Genomic DNA, 18234 nt, shown 5'->3' on the forward strand with positions numbered 1-18234 from the left:
GGTCTCTGGTTCAACAGTCCAGTGAGAATACCACTAGGCCATTGCCTCCTTATACTCCATATTACTCTGGGATTACATGAGCAAAGCACACTCCTTTAATATAACATTAACTTAACACTTACGGTGTCAGAGAGATGTAATGTTTGTACTTAATTATAATAAACATAGTTTAATACTTAACTATAATAAATACCAGTTGCATTTTTCAATACCATGACATCCATGCACAGTTTCTTAGGTTATGAGGGCTAACATAAGCATTGCCGCATCATACAAAACATCCTGTTGAGGCAAAGTCACATCAGGTACCAGATCACTCCTCACTCCCTCTTTCCTATCAAAATCCTACCTAATATCTTGGAGAACAACAACTAGGTATTGTCCAACAAAATCTTGTGCAGGAACCAGTTTCCCATCATCTCCCCCACTGTAGTTGGCGGATTCCACTATCCTGGCTCCTATGACTATGGGTACATGGTTGTCCTTATTCCACCGCGAGTACAATTCCATGAGTAAGTTACTATTAACAATTAAAATGGCAGGTTCTTTCAAATTTTAGTTATGGCTATGTTTACATTTTACATAACTGGGTTTATTTGACTCCTTGTAATTTATTTTGAAGCTCAGAGTTTATAATATTTATGGATTTATTTATTGGATGTTCATATAATACTTCATACTGGAGGATTCCATTTATCCCTTTTACAGAGAGCAAAGACAAGCAAACCGATCTCTGAAATCTGGATCAATACCTCGCCCTATTGTTGCCTGATGGGAACAGAGTTCCCACCTGAGCTGTCCACCACCACCCCACCGATTGTACCTCTGACGGACGAGAGGCTAGACTCTGTCCTCTCATTACTGGATTAAGATCCAGTGCAGAGTGGTACGGTGAGCCCCCATCCTGTATATACCATTACGTTTGATTGATCTGCAATAAGATTCTCTTAAGCCTGAGATGAAATGTATTTTCAATTGGGATATGCTCTGAATATAAAGCAAAATTTTTAATTGTGGATTACTTAAACTATTCTCAAAATGTCAGCTGTCAAGATGCTTGAAGCAATTGGAACAGATGTGAATAATGGTTTCAAAATGTACTTGAAAACTTTATTTTACTGTATTGTTCCTTGAGACTTCAACTTTTAAGTGAAATTTTGATTATGCACAAATGTTCAGTTTGCGGAGTATACTTAGACTTACTACAACGTATTTCTATACAATTTTTGTAGATTATTAAGCTACAGCTACATATTAAATGCATTAAATACCTAGTATAATCTGTATATACCTAATATGTAGATCAATATACTATCTTAATATCATGTTGCTATGGTTTTGATCCTTTACCTTCAGGAAAAGTGTGGCAAAAAGCTAATTGCTGTGTTCTGAAGTTTAGCACATTCATGAAAGCCAGGGTTGAGGCAATAGCTTGTTTTTTTTCCTCAAAAATTGCAAAGAAGTAATTATTTGTAATTTGTTCAACTAATAGAGAAACCCTTCAGATCCTTTTAATTAAAACAGATAGTCTGATCATGTGCCTCTCTGCTCCTATGATGCTGCTTGGCCTGCTGTGTTCATCCAGCCCTGCACCTTGTTGTCTCGGATTCTCCAGCATCTGCAGTTCCTACTATCTCTGATTCAATTTTAACCCCACTGCGAAGCCTCTTCTAAGGATGCCTAACCTGAAGAAGTTACCCTCCTCCCTCCGGACAAACCTCAAGGGATCTCTCTCCCACTGCAACTCTCTCGTAATCTCTTCGGCCCTGAAACTGCTCGACCACGTCCTGAAGCAAACCAGGTACTACAGCCACATCACCTTCCTTAGCACCTGCCTACGGAACCAGAGCCTCTCTGCTCCTATGATGCTGCTTGGCCTGCTGTGTTCATCCAGCCCTGCACCTTGTTGTCTCCTAGTCTGATCATGTAGCTCATTGCTGTTTGCAGGAACTTGCAGTTCACAAACTGGCTGCCGCCCTTCCCTCTGTTAAAGCAGTGACTTCAAAAGTACTTCCTTAATTGGAAAGCACTTTGGGATATACTAATTGATCTTCTTTAAATGATACTAACAAAAATGTGGGCAAGCATGAGAAAAGTGCAGCACTTTCTTAAAAATGACTTTTTTAAAGTGACAGAATACAGTACTTATTACCGTAACAGTTTCATATACAATAAAATGTGAAATAAAGATATCACATTATTCTGAGCTTTGAGGATTCCTTCCTCAGTACAATCTTTCAATATTTCTTCACTTCTCCAAATTTGACATTTTGAAGGCAACACCAAAGCAATTTATTTTTATGAGATAGTAGGAACTGCAGATCCTGGAGAATCTGAGATAACAAGGTGTAGAGCTGGATGAACACAGCAGGCCGAGCAGCATCAGAGGAGCAGGAAGGCTGACTTTTCGGGCCTAGACCCTTCTTCAGAAATTTATTTTTATGGTTGGTTCTGTTTGCTTTGCAATAAAAATACAGGTCCTGTTTGAGTATAGCTCAAAATTATTTGTCACATACACAGACACACACCTACCAGTCAGTCTGTAGGAGGGAGTAAGAGCGTATAGACATCAGCCAACTTTGTTTAAAATGTATTAAAAACACTTAAGAGTATTTTCAGTTGAGATGATTCATTACAGATTTTCAAACCTGACAAGAACAATATCCCCCTAAGCTGCGAAGCAACTGGGACTGTACTAGATACAGAACAAACAAGCCACATACAAGCAAAATCCACTTTAAACTGCATGAATGTTCAGCCATCTGCTGGCTATCTACAGTCAACAGTAGCTAGAGGGAATATTTAAAAGGGGAGTGAAATACATAACCAGTTCTGAGAGGCATGTTGCATTTAACAAATGGAAGACACTGACAGAGTTTGGTCAATATCAAAGTGAAGTGTTTTAAAGCACTTTAGTATGGCAATGTGAATTTAATGCAATAAAATTCACAAGCTGCTTCATGAGAGTATTATAAAACATTATACAATGTTGAGCCATGTCTATGCCAGCAACATGGGCAACATGGTTGGAAGTTTACCATACAGAAAAGTCAGGTTGTCAGAGACAAACTTCAAGGTACAAGACCAACTCTTGATTATATTGGTTCATTTGTTTTATCATGTTCTGTCAGAATTCAGGGCATTACAGTCATTTATTCAATATGACACTTGCTAGCTGAGCAATGAGCAAATCAAGTAACAATTGTACACAACTTCCTGAACACTAATTTCCTCGTTTTAAACTTGGGCATACCGAACATTGTCCTGTCTTCCCAGATAGTCATCAGCCTCTGGTTCTGTTTGGATCACATGGCTCATGAACAGAATGAATAAGTGCTTTGTTAATAAGGCCTTGTGATAGTAAGCCAACCTTAGTGGTCCAGTGGAATGACCACAACTTCTGTTGGTACAGAAATGTAAATATCAGGATAAATATCTTTGTGGTTATTAAGAATTTTAAATTTGCAACTCAAAGTCATCTTAAGTTAACTCAGACTCTCCATCACTTTAATCAGTGAAGTTTTCAAATGAGTAAACACTGACTGAATAATTGTACACTAGTTACAAACACAATCAATCACATTAACAAAATTATATCTGAACCAGTTGGGGTGTTGGGGGTGTTGGGGGGGTTGGGGTGTTGGGGGGGTGGGGGGGGAAGATGTCAGCTGATGATACATGCCCCCAGTATGCCTCTAATATCTGGATTCAGTTTGCAATTTAAAAATCAGTGCATGTTCTACTTCAAGTTACATCCATTCACTATAGCTGTAAGAAATAACTTTGCTAGAATACAATGCCTGCTGGCTACAGATAAAAAAAATTATCATTTTTTTTCTTTCAAACAACTATTTAGCTGTTAGAACTTAGTCTTTCCCATGAGACAGACTAACTTGCCAACTACAAGCATGCCTATAAAATGCAAATTGTCTAGACGTGTTTTCCACACAAACTAAATAAAGATCACCAGAATGAATATTTGACTATTTGACTATTATCTAAAGCAAAAAACGTAAGAAAAACATTTTTATAGCACGTTACTATGAAAACACAAGTCCTAACAAGCAGCTTATTTCTAACATACACATTGTCAAGTAATTTTTAAATTCTAATCCAGCCTTTTGCCAAGTATCATTCTAATACGAGAGAAATATAGGGCAAATATTCCACACAGAACACGCAAATGGAAGGAGGAAAAAATAGTACCTAGAAGCAATGAGGTCCTTATTCACTTACTTTATCCAAAGTCATCAATTTTTAGAGTTAGAATTGTTATGAAACAGGGGTCGACTACCCTCTGATAACTAACACTGAAACACCTAGCAAAGCTTGCCTCACCTCATAATCTGTTAAAGGAAGTGTGAAAAGTGGTATAACCTGCCTCTCACCCCGAGTTTCCGTTAATAAAGGGGAGGTTAAATGAAATGAATTCTTGACAATCACTCAATAATCAACAATAACAATTTATTTATCAAACTCTAACAGTGAACAAATTTACAGAACTAACAACAAACCGGACAATTCCCCCCTTTACTACTAACTATTCCCAAATAAAACAATATTCTAATGGTTTCAGAGATAGTAGGAACTGCAGATGCTGGAGAATCTGAGATAACAAGGTGCAGGGCTGGAAGAACACAGCAGGCCAAGCAGCATCAGAGGAGCAGGAAGGCTGATGTTTCGGGCCTTGACCCTTCATCAGAAATGGGGGAGGGGAAGGGGGTTCTGAAATAAATAGGGAGCGAAAGGGAGGTGGACAGAAGATGGATAGAGGAGAAGATAGGTGGAGAGGAGACAGACAGGTCAAAGAGGCGGGGGTGGAGCCAGTAAATGTGAGTGTAGGTGGGGAGGTAGGGAGGGGATAGGTCAGTCCAGGGAGGACGGACAGGTCAAGGAGGCGGGATGAGGCGAGTAGTTAGGAGATGGGGGTGGGGCTTGAGGTGGGATGGTATGTGGTTCCAATAAATATAAGTCCCACTCATATAAACCAAATTAATAAAAATAACTTAAAACTTAGTCTCTCAAAATTACAGCCAGCGTATATCTTCCTGAATGTTCAGTGCCTTCTCCACTGCTCATCCATCAGGAACACCATTCACCGTCCAATTCTTGTGTCATGAATATTAGCTAAGAAGGCTGCTGTACCTTTGGTCAAGATGATGGTTTTCAGAGAGCTTAGAGAATTCTCCGAGAGCCAGTAAGTTTCTCTTTAAGACTGCTGGTTGTTAACTCTAACAGATGACAATTGTTCTCACACCAATTTTCAAATACCGTCTTCTTTTATACCCTTGATGACATGTTATTTTCTTACAAAAGGATTGGTCCTAGGTTGCCAAAACCATCAGATGTAAATTTAATTGGTTTTTAAGTTTCTAAATGCCTGGTTTAAATTAATTGGCTGATTTTCAAACTGGTTGCCTTAACAACAAAACAAAATATTGCCCGGGTTTTTAAAACGTCAGACTTTTGATACAATGTTTCAATTTCAGCAGCTCCCTGTGCACCTGCGCATTTGTTTTATAATCTCCAAGCTTAGAAAAAGCACAAAGGGACCACACACTCTTCCCCCCCTCCCCGCACCATCACTTGACAAACAAATTCTAACATTCTGCCTTCCAATCCACAAGTACTACACCAACTTTGCAACAGAATCTATATTACAAAGACATTAAAAAGCTGACCTTGTTTACTATTAGGCTTGTAAGGTATCCTTATTAAAAATGGAAAATCATATTTAAAGACATGATTGCTTCCAAATATCTCTACAAAAATCAACATTGCTGACATCATCCAAACCTTAATTAAAACGTTGAAATGAACCAACTACATTTGCTTTTACAATAAACTTTCTGTAGGGTCAAGGGAACAATGTTTATAAATAGAAAGACAGATCTTTAACAGACCATTCATAAACTCATTAAATCACAGTGTTGCAAAACCAAAAAAGTACTTTTCAAATGCAATGATTATTGTAATGTAGGAAAACATATAGCCAATTTACACACAGCAAAGTCTCCAACAATAAGGTGTATAATCAAAAAATGAAATGTTGACAAGGAGTAAGGAATTCAGAAATAATTTTTGCAGAAAGTCATCAGAGCCTATGGGGAGTACTGTGTTTAATTCTGGGCACTGAGCCTCCGATAAGTTAAATTAGTTTTAGAGGGTGTACAGTAAAGATCTACAAAAGTATACTACCACGGTTTAAAAAGTTAAATTATGGTGACAGACTGCATGAACTTCGAGTGAACTTAAGTTCAGAAAATTGAGATATGTCCATATCGAAATATTTAACATGAGTAATGGACTCGATAAAAGAGATATACAGAAACTATTTACTCCAGAGAGGAAATCCAGAACAAGAAGACATAAAAATAAGACAGTTCTGGGACAAAAATTAGGAAGCACTTTTCACAAAGGGAAGTGGGAATGCAAAATTTTCGCTCCCAAAAGACTGTAGATACTAGATCAATCGTAATTTCATGGAGATGAAAGTGACTACCCTTTGACACCAAGGCAGCATTTGTCCAAGGATAGCATAAAACAGCCCCAGAAAAGTTGAAGTCAATGGGAATTGGGGAAAGAACTAGTACAAAGATAGCTGTGGTTGTCTGAGACCAGTCATCTCAATCATAGGTCACGACTGAGGAGTTTCTCAAGATTAATATTTCCTAATCAAACTGTTCAGAGGTGTCATTACACACTTCTAGAGCAGGTGAGACTTGGCACCATTTTCTAAATGCCCACCTAAAAGTGCAAAGCACTGATTTAACAACAGTACCTCTTTATAGAACTGGTACATAGCTCACTTGTCACAATTGAACATGTGTCTAGGTCACCTCTTCCAGCTAATTCCACAGGGAACCAGTTCAATTAAAACAGCAGTAAATGGAAGTTGAGAAAAAGGACAAAGAATGAAAATGAGAGCAGGAAAAGCTGGTACAAAAACAAAGTTGCTGGAAAAGCTCAGCAGGTCTGGCAGCATCTGTGAAGGAGAAAACAGAGTTAACGCTTCGGGTCCGGTGACCCTTCCTCAGAACTGATGGTGGCTGGGAAAACATCAGTTTATATGCAGAAAATAGGGAGGTGGGTGGGGTAGGGAGTAAACGATACGATAGAGCCCAAAGAGAGAGAAAGACAGTTGGACAGACAAAGGAATTGCTAACGATCAGGCTGGGAGGGTGAACAGTTGTTAATGGGGACTGTTAGTGACCAACAACAGGGGGTGTGTAGTGGCAGGCTATGTGGTAACAAGGTCTGGTGTGTGGGGTGGGGGACTGGGACATGGGAGAGTTTAGGGTCTAAAATTATTGAACTCAATATTCAGTCCGGAGGGCTGTAGGGTCCCCAAGCGGAAAATGAGGTGTTGTTCCTCCAGATTGCATTGGGCTTCACTGGAACACTGTAGCAAGCCGGAGACAGAGATGTTGGCCAGGGAGGAGGGTGGTGCATTGAAGTGGCAGGCAACAGGTAGTTCAGGATCTTTTCTGCGAGCAGAACGTAGATGTTCTGCGAAGCAGTCGCCAAGTCTATGCTGTGTTTCCCCAATGTAGAGGAGACCACATTGTGAGCAGTGAATGCAGTAGACTAGATTCTTGGAAGATCAGGTGAAGTGTTGCTTCACCTGAAAGGTATGTTTGGGCCCTTGGATAGTGGGGAGGGAGGAGGTAAATGCGCAGGTGTTGCACCTTTGCTGGTTACAGGGGAAGGTGCCGTAGGGCTGTGGGGAGGTGTTGGGGGTGAAGGAAGTGTGGACCAGGGTGTCCTGGAGGGAACGGTCCCTGTGGAAGGCGGACAAGGCAGGGGAGATTAATACGTGTCTGGTGGTGGCATCTTGCTGGAGGTGGCGGAAATGGCGTCTGATGATCTTCTGGATGTGGATGTTGGTGGGATGGTAGGTAAGGATAAGGGGAACCCCATCACTGTTGCGGGAGGGAAGAGAAGGGGTGAGGGAGGAAGTGCGGGACATGGGTCGGACCTGGACCAGGAAAAGCTGGTGTTGGATGAAAAGTGGCAAGTGCTGGACAGAGTAATCCATAGGCTCTTTTTAAGGTGTGCTGAACACAGTTATATAACCAAAAGGTGCAATGGTAGTGGAGTGGTAATGGGTGTAGTAGAGGTAACAATGGTTATCTAACTGGTAATTTTGAAATGATATATTCGTACATGAAGGCTCCCCTCAGGCTCTTCGTTAGATTTTCTCAAGACCTTTTTGGTTTTCAGGAGTTCCTTTTCCAATTTTACTGACTCCTTTTTTCAGTGATTGAATACCTTCTTTATTTGTGTTGACATATCAGTTAACTGTACTCACACAGAAGTAGAAATTACAAGAATTCATCAATAGCCTCAATAATTACATTGAAAGCCACAAAACAAGAAAAACATTACTTTCTTCAGAATCACAGTCTTTAAGTTTACTCAGGGCAATGGGCATAAATTCAGTAAAAGTTTTTTTTTCAAAATAACAAACACAAAAAGTTATAATCCTAAGCACACCTTTCACAGATCGATAAAACCACAGCTATTGTATTTCCATCTCATATGCATAAAGCTAAGATTACTACAAGGCTGATACTAGATTTTTTTTAAGTGTATCTCAGAACTCGTTCTCAGATTCAAGTTTAATAATCGATGCAGTGTCCATTACAACAACATCTACCTACAGTTTCCCTTTACAGTAGGTCCTGAACATATGCAGCTTTAAGCTTGAGCTTCTAGTTTCATTTACAAGAAATTCATCTCAGCACTTATGAATTTCACATTTTCCAGCTTTGAATTGGCTGACAGGTTTAAAATTGTTCTCTGTCATTTGCAGTTTCCCCCTCTCCATCATCCGCGGCCTGCTTCTCTTCCCTCAATGCCGGCTCCCTCTCTCTCCCAAGCCCATCCCCCAAAAGCCTTGCAGCCTCTTTCCCTTTTGCCACCAACTTGAGGCTTCCCCAAACCCACAGCCTGTTTCTCTCTCCAACAATCCTTGGAGCATTTTTATCCAATCAATCTTCTCAATCCTTCCCATTGCCCCACCATTGGGCTCGGCACATAGAACTCCCTACAGGTGGCTTCTCAGCCTTGCCAAAAGGCCTCCCTGGTGGTGCTCTCACTTAAATTTCCCTCTTATTTACCCCAATTGTTGTGCCTCCAAAGGCAGGCAGGTCTTCTTCTGCATTTGCACTGGTGAACTTCTCAGCAGCAAAAGTGAGAGACAACCAGCTTCTAACTGGAGAAGCAGCTCCTCACCAATTCTGTCAGGCAGGTGATTTTTCACTGATTGGTTACCCCAATGATTGATTTTTCCTGGACAAATCTGCCCACCACCCTCCTGTGAACCTTGAACACTGCTGTCTATTATTATGTTATCTCAGGCAGTGACTGTAAAACTGGAATCATTCTTGTGATTCAGATATCGCTTACAAAAAGACATTTTGGCCTTTGATCACTGATTTTCTAACCAGACATCTCTGTTATGTCTTAGGCTCTGTTGATTCACTAAGTCATAAATGACCATAAGTATCAAAGCCGTGATAAAACAATTTCGGTAAGGTACTATTGTCAGTATAATTCAATACTGAACATAAAATTCTGGGTCCAATTTTCTCCAGAGTAAAAACCATGTTTAATTCTTCAGCTAAAGTAGTAGTTTGAGTGAGGGCTCTTGCACTACCTCTGAACTAGAAGGCCCAGTCTCAAGTCCCACCTGCTCCAGAAATGTGTAATAACATCTCTGAACAGGGTGATAAGAAAAAGAAGCTCAAAAGTTTAACAGGTACTCATTACTGCAAAAACACAAATTAGAAAAAGGAGCAAAAGTGTTTCGAGTCAGAGTTCTACAGAACTTTATATTATATCTTTCGAGTTCTGACGAAGAGTCACTCGACTCAAAATGTTAACTCTGTTTCTCCCCACAGATGCTGCCGGGCCTGCTGAGTTTATCCAGCAATTTGTTTTTGTTTCACATCTCCAACATTTGTAGTTCTTTGTTTCATTATAATGCTGTACTTCCAACTTGACAGTTTAAGTGTATTCTCTTTCCCCATCAGAAGTCCCTTCAGGGGACTTTATGACATAACTATTTAGGTCTAACTCACTCTAGCTGGATAACTGACTTAACAATGTTACGGACTTCTTAATGCAACAAAACAGAATTATTTAATGCCATTCTGAACATAGAGCTAAGCCAAATTACATGAAAGAGGAAAAGACTGTCAAGAATCTTAATGTAAACATATTGAAATAGTCCCATCGTAACCTAATTCTAGATTCATATAGACAAGCAATTAAGATGCAAGTGGAATCATATGGTGTAGAGTAGGAAGGCTCACACTATACTGAACATCTTTTCTGGAGTTGGTTTGTTAATATGCCTGTGTAAGCTTAGCAAAAATATTCTCGTTACTTTAAAATTTGAATATCACCATTACCACCAATTTGTAATATGCCACTGCATGAACACTGTCCTGAGGCAAAAAGGTATTACAGTATACCAACAACTGGCTGCACTTTAAATTTCAGTAGAATGAACAAAGCACATTGCTAGTGTGAAACATAAATTGTTCGGTGTTTTTCAGTCATGAAGAAAAGCCAAGCTGCTATAAGTGTAAAAATTTTTATACTACTCCTTCTGAAGTAAAAGCACATTTTATTTCAAGTGCTTCCTTTTAAAGCTTTCTTTATTGAAAGCCAAGTTCCAAAAACTTGGAAAACATTCATTTCACACTTACACTGTTTGATACTTGCAATTTTCAGAAACCAAATTTCTTATCCTTTTAAATGGTAGAGTTATTTCTCCTGGACGGTTGGATGTCAGCATGAAAAATGTGGCGCGCTAAAGGTAGCTCTACTGCTGGCATGCGGTTCTAATCTAAGCTTGCTTTCCTGCTCTTGAATGTGAAGCCTATTACAGCTCCAGTATTCAATACTGCATGAAGCCCCATAGACTTATATGTAACTCATTTCCCCTTTATAAAGACCACACAGAATGCTGTACACAGCTGAAAAGGTTACCTATGTACATTAAAACCGCTTAAAACAAGCACTGAGACTTAAGTCTTAGGAATGCATAGTAATTCATTTCATACATAGTCAGAATGATTCATTTTTAAACTACTCATACATAAGTATTATTAGTAGCTGTATCCACAGACATTTAAAACAATCCAAGTTAAAGATCAAGAGCATATTGTGCCAGCTCAAAATGAGATAGAAATAACTCTACTCCCAACAATTCAGACTATCAAAACCACATGATTCACAACAGAACACATGGGAACACCAAACTCAATCGACCCATTTTGAGATTTGTAACTTGTATTTTTAAAATTTCATGTTATGTAAAATCTATTTTAGTACTTTAAAGAAATACGTTTTATTTTCATACAACCAGAATAAGTAATCTACTTCCAATTTAAAACATGCCACTTTTTTCCTGTTGGTTAAACTAATGTTCTATTATTGCTAAATATTGCTAAAGAGAACTAACTTGAATTTCCTATTTCTTTTGAAAGCCTTGCTGAAGTTACATGTGCATTTGGTAAAAATGTGCTACGATATCTTGGTATGTTGTGCCTTGCAGGATTTGCCTGGATCTAAGAGTTACCAACCACAGAACCTCTCTCTAGGCCCCCATCAAGTTCCCAGTCATCCTCCTCTTCTCCAATACGTGGTGCCCCAAGTAAATATTTTTCTTCACGCTGCAGTGCCCACTGAGCAACAGTCAGAACCTCAGAACTCCTCTGGACACCCTCAACTAATTTCACATCATTCATTGTATTTGAGATGGAGCTTCACCAAATGCAACTTCAGCAAGACATCCTTAAACTTGTAAGCTACAGCCTTGGCTATATCTCAAAAATTAATTTGCTTCTTCAAACACTGAAACAATTGTTTTGCTGATCTACCCATCAAAAACCCTAGATCTTGATCTATCTACTACCTCAAGCATGTTAATATATAACTTAAGAGGAGGCGATGGCCTAGCGGTATTATCAACTGGACTGTTAATTCAGAGACCCAGGTAGTGTTCTGGGGACCCATGTCCAAATCCCAGCATGGCAGATGTCGGAATTTGAATTCAATTTAAACAAAGAACAAATCTGGAATTAAGACTCGAATGATGACCATGAATCCATGGTGAATTGTCAGGGAAGAAAAACCCACCTGGTTCTCTAACGTCCTTCAGGGAAGAAAACTGCCTTCCTTACCTGGTTTGGCCTACATGTGACTCCAGACCCACAGCAATGTGGTTCACTCTGAACTGTCCTCTGGCAATTGGGGATCAGCAACAAATGCTGGCCTAGCCTGCCATGCCCTCATCCCACGAATGAATAAAAACAAGCCAAATCTTTACCTCCTATACCAAATCTCATGACATTACATTTAATTGTGAGAATCTTTACCCCATGGCCACTAGGACAGGATATCCCGATTTCTTTTAATTTTTACATGTCAGTTACCATCACTGATCAATATATCCAACTTAGCATCAATCAACTAAAACATCTTGGACTAAATTTAAAATTTATAATTATAAGCAACTTAGGCCAATAACACAGTGACATTTTGTTTGTAATTAGCTCCCAAACTGATACCTCTCCAGATATCATTAATCTTAGTTGCCTAGTTAAGCCATGCATCAATATAAGGTAATTCATTTATATATGCGATTTGTTACGCAATATATTATTAAACACACTCCTGAAATACAGGTAGATACACTATCTGCTCGCTGCCATTATCCAGTCAATCAATATAAAAGTCACCTATTTAATTAATATCCCATGACCAGCCCCTTCTCAACCCATGCTGTCCTCTGACTGGGTGAATGGCATATTCAAGGCAATTTTCACAGGCCTGGAATTTGAACGTTCAGAAAAAGTTTTTTTTTTCCAAACAACGGGAATCAAAAATGCTATTTTCTGATTGTGAAGTACTGCATCCAATCAACGTGCTTTGAAAGTTATTATTGTTTTCCATAGATTCTATTTCCATTGAGGTCAGTTTTTCTTTTCTATTCAGTCTTGAATTTGTTTCTTGAATAAATCATCCCTACATTGTAAAAAGACATTCCTCTAAACAGTCCCACTTTTCCCCAATTAGCTCTCTATTTTATTTTTATGAACAATGATGATTTATTGTCACTTGTACTCTACAACGAACAACACAGTAAAATACAGCAAAAAGCTTGAACTGTCGCCACAATTCAGCGCCATTTAGAATGGTTTAAGAGTAAAAAGATATAGCTGAAAGAAAGTCTCTTTGTTCCATTACCTCTGCCATGAGTCCTGAGCGCACTCACCAACAAAACCTGCGCTACGCCACCCCTCTACCACCTGCGCCACTCCCACCATCAGAGTTGCCACTCTTCAGGCACCATCTCCTCATCCCTGGGCCCATCTCACCAATGGGCCCCCGATGCTGGGACCCGTGCTGGACCCATATGCGCCCTGCAACCAGGAGGCCCCAGCTCTGCTGCCACCGTAGCCTCACGGAGAGTCAGGAGACCCTGGCTCCAGGCCTACCACAACCAGGAGCTGCTGCCACCCCCATGTCGGTAACCAAGAGTCCCCACTCTAGGCCTACCACACTACGGGTCCCTGACCCCACTGCTGCTGCCGCCTCAACGATGCCTGAAGTCCCTGCTCCGGGCACAGTCCACACCACTGCTGCTTCAGCCACCACCCTGGTGACACCTGGTGACCCCATTCCAGGCCCACTGCAACCAGAGTCCCTGGCTCCGCTGCCAGGCAGGGCACCTCCTGGCCAAGATTTCTGCTCCAGCCGCCCTCCTCCGCAATGTCACCTTCCCCATTACTGCCAATAGGAAGATGAAGAAGAAAAATGAAAGGAAAGAAGACAAAAAGGATAAGATAAGGGAAGAAGCGGCTGGTCTGGAGTGGACAGGCCCAGAGCCTGAATGCTGCCTACCTTGCCAGTGTCACCATCTTGGCTGGGATTTCCATGCAAAGTTTGCTCGTCTGAAACTAAATTCCTTGATTATTTTATCTATTCTACTTTAACTACGCCCTCAAAAATTAAACTTACAATTTTGTCGTGTTCACAACACATGAAGAGAAATCATGAATTGTTTTAAAAACTGTGCTTTCTCATTTAAATATTAAAAATATTTTCGCTGGATTAAAACAAAGTTGTCGCAAATCAAATTCTGAAAATCGACCACAATTTCTAGGAGAATTCTGACCAACAGCCCACAAGCACAAAAAGGCAAGGAGACAAGATGAATCCCTATCAAGATGTGAACAAAAGGGAGCTGTTGAAACTCATTTTGTGGGAAGTGGAGCTAACAGCTCAGTACTGATGGCATATAAAGAACAATGGTCCTGGCCACAAGAATAAAAAGCAATTGTTACTTTTTGGAACTGATTCATCCAGAATTCCTATCACATGATCAAAGCAATTAACCTTTGAAGAAAAGCTCATTGAAATGCTTGATTGAACCTGCCACATCATACTTCTGGGCAGTGTATTCCAGATCTGTACCACTCGATCTGCAAAAATTTTTATTTCTTGCATCTTAGTTCCTTCCTTTGCAAATCACTAAATTTGTGGCCTCTCACTCTTGGATGTTTTATACTCACTATAACTAGTTTCCAACAGTTTTATTTGTTATATCCATAAGAAATGCATATCTGACTTGGGGAATACTGGGAAAGAGAATATGTCCTGGGTATCATTCTAGGGATCACATAAATCCCTAGAAGACCATAAGGCAGTAGGAGTATCCGCGAGGGAAATCAGGGAGGGCAAAAAGAGGACACGAGATAGCTTTGGCAGAAAAGATGAAGGAGAATCCAAAGGGATTCTACTAATACATTAAGGACAAAAGAGTAACTAGGGAGAGAATACAGCCCCTTAAAGATCAGCAGGAGATGAGTGAGATACTAAACGTGGAGGAGAATAGGGAAGCTCGAGAACTTGGGGAAATAAATAGTGATATCTTGAAAAGTACACATATGACAGAAGAGGTGGTGCTGGACATTTTAAGATGCACAAAGGTGGATAAATCCCCGGGACCTGATCAGGTGTACCCTTGAACTCTGTGGGAAGCTATGGAAGGGATTGCTGGGACCCTTGCAGAGAAATTTGCATCATTGATAGCCACAGGCGAGGTGCCAGAAGACTGGAAGTTGGCTAACGTGGTGCCATTATTTTAAAAAAAAGGTGGTAAGGAAAAGCCAGGGTACTATAGACCAGGGAGCCTGACGGCAGTGGTGGTCAAGTTGTTGGAGGGAATCCTGAGGGACAGGGTTTACATTTATTTGGAAAGGCAAGGACTGATTAGGGATTGTCACCATGGCTTTTTACACGGGAAATCGCATTTCACCATCTTGATTGAGTTTTTTGAAGAAATAATGAAGAAGATTGACAAAGGCAGAGTGGTGGACGTTATCTATGTGGACTTCAGTAAGGTGTTCAACAAGGTTTGGTATGACAAACTGGTTAGCAAGGTTAGATCACACGGAATACAGAGAGAACGTGGATACAAAACTGGCTTGAAGATAAGAGAGAGGGTCGTGATGGAAGGTTGCTTTTCATACTGGAAACCTGTGATTGGTGCTGAATCCATTACTTTTTATCATGTTTATAAATTATGTGGATGTGAATAAAGAAGGTATGGTTAGTAATTTTGCAGATGACACCAAAATTGCTGGTGTAGTGGACAGCGAAGAAGGTTACTTGACAGTACGACAGGATCTTAATCAGGTGAGTAAACAGGCCAAGGAGTGGCAGATGGAGTTCAATTTAGATAAATGTGAGGTGCTGCATTTTGGAAAGATAAATCAGGGCAGGACTTATACATTTAATGGTAAGGTCCTGGGGAGTGTTGCTGAACAAAGAGGCCTTGGAGTGCAGGTTCATAACTTCCTTGAAAGTGGAATTGCAGGTAGATATGATAAAGGAGGCGGCATCTGGTACGCTTGCCTTTATTGGTCAGTGCATTGAGTATAGGAGTTGGGACACCATGTAGGGGCTGTACAGGACATTGGTTAGGGCAAATTGGAATACTGCATGCATTTCTGGTCTCCCTGTTATAGAACAGATGTTGTTAAACTTGAAAGGGTTCAGAAAAAAGTTTACAAGGATGTTGCCAGGGTTGGAGGGTTTGAGCTAAAGGGAGAGGCTGAACAGGTAGGGGCTATTTTCCTTGGAGTGTCAGAAGGTGAGGGGTGACCTTATACAGGTTTTTCAAATCATGAGGGGCATGAATAGGGTGAATTGACAAGTCTTTTCCCCAGGGTAGGCAAGTCCAAAATTAGAGGGCATAGGTTTAAGATTTAAAGGGATCTAAACAGCAACTTTTTCACGCAGAGGGTGGTACATGTATGGAATGAGCTGTCAGAAGAAATGGAGGAGTCTGGTACAATTACAATATTGAAAAGGCATCCTGATAGGTGTATGAATAGGAAGGGTTTAGAGGGATATGGGCCAAATGCTGGTAAATGGACTAGATTTATTTAGGACATCTGGTCGGCATGGGCGATTTGGATCGATGGGTCTGTTTCTGTGCTGTATATCTCCATGACTTTTAGACGCTAATAGGTTTAATTGTACATTTTCTGAACCTCTGCCTCAGCCTGGTAGGAAGTAGATTGCTGTAAACATCAAGAAGATCTGCCAGGAGTTTAACTGGTGACATCACAGCCAGATAGCCTCTGGGCGGTGTGGATTTGCTCCTGCAGGTTGTCATTTTTAAAATGGACTTCACAGACAGAAGGTTTGGTGTTAAAACGTATGGCCTACTTCAAAAAGAAACAGAAGGAGAAATTAAAAATCATCTCTGCTTACAGACAGAAGAGGAGAACAATAATTATTTCAAATCACATCTCTTCTTGTCCATGACAGCGTTATGATTGCCAAACTTCCAATTGGACTCTTTATTCCCTCCTTCAGTATTGCCCTTCTCCTTGTGTAAGGGGAACTTGTAACTTGTTTCCCTGAACTAGCTACCAGCAAGAGTTTGTATGGTATAGAAGGATTGCTAGTTTAGTGATGAGAAAAACTCCAGGAATAGTAAGACTAAGTAATCAGCTTTTGAGGAAACTAGGCTTCGAACACGTGTGTGACATATTTCAAACAGGAAAGGGCACATTGTGCCTCACTTCGACCAAAACATTTATAGAGTTTAAAGAAACTGAAATAAATGCTTACTCCGACCAATATAAAATCAGCAGTAGCTGAGCAGTTAATAGCTGGACAGAAAGGCATCAAATCATATCTAACAATACATGGAGATTCCATCAGCTTTTATGTAAGAACTCTCCAGTTATTTGAAATGCTACAATAAACCCCTTCGTAATTAATGACTCCAGTCCCAGTCTATGTCAGGAAAACGAAAATTCCCTGTGATTGGAACCAAACTTTAGTATTGTTATTTCCATCACCTGCTAAGCAGTTTTATTTTTATGTTACTTTTGTTTCAATTACACCTTTTGTAAAATTGCAGCAAAATAATGATTTAAAATTCAGCACAACGTTGTTTGGTAAAACTGGTCAGTAATAACATTTTCTAGTTTGTTAGCAAGACCCATTTATAAGAAGGACATATCTTCTAAGAGATGCATTCTCTAGCTACCATATGGGAATGATAACATGGTCACAAATCCAGGATGAAATTTAGACATTTAAAAACAAAACAAGTTTCACCGAGCAGAGATAGTAGGAACTGCCAATGCTGAAGACCGCAACTTCCGCTCCAAAGTGGTCGAAAACGCCCTCAACCGCATCTCTCGCGTTTCCTGCACCTCATCCCTCATACCCCCTCCCTGCAATAACAACAAAAACAGAATCCCCATCGTGCTCACGTACCACCCCACCAACCTCCGGATCCAATGCATCATCCTCCAACACTTCCGCCATCTGCAATCTGACCCCACTACCAAAGACATTTTTCCCTCCCCACCCTTATCTGCTTTCCGGAGGGACCACTCTCTCCGTGACTCCCTTGTCCGCTCCACACTCCCCTCCAGACCCACCACTTTTCCCTGCAACTGCAGGAAGTGCTACACCTGCCCCTACACCTCCCCCCTCACCCCCATCCCAAGCCCCAAGAAGACTTTCCACATCAAGCAGAAGTTCACCTGCACATCTGCTAATGTGGTATACTGTATCCGCTGTTCCCATTGTGGCCTCCTCTACACTGGGGAAACCAAGTGGAGGCTTGGGGACTGCTTTGTGGAACACCTACGCTCGGTTCGCACCAAACAACTGCACCTCCCAGTC

At 40.5% G+C, this 18234-nt stretch overlaps 1 protein-coding gene across 2 annotated transcripts in view; it reads right to left on the reverse strand.

Moving 5' to 3' along the window:
• The window catches only part of LOC109925951 (ERC protein 2), a 591163-nt gene that overhangs the window by 81381 nt on the left and 491548 nt on the right, over positions 1-18234 (reverse strand). The window lies entirely within an intron of this gene.

Source organism: Rhincodon typus, chromosome 16, assembly GCF_021869965.1.
Source record: "Rhincodon typus isolate 14 chromosome 16, sRhiTyp1.1, whole genome shotgun sequence".
Lineage (NCBI taxonomy): Eukaryota > Metazoa > Chordata > Chondrichthyes > Orectolobiformes > Rhincodontidae > Rhincodon > Rhincodon typus.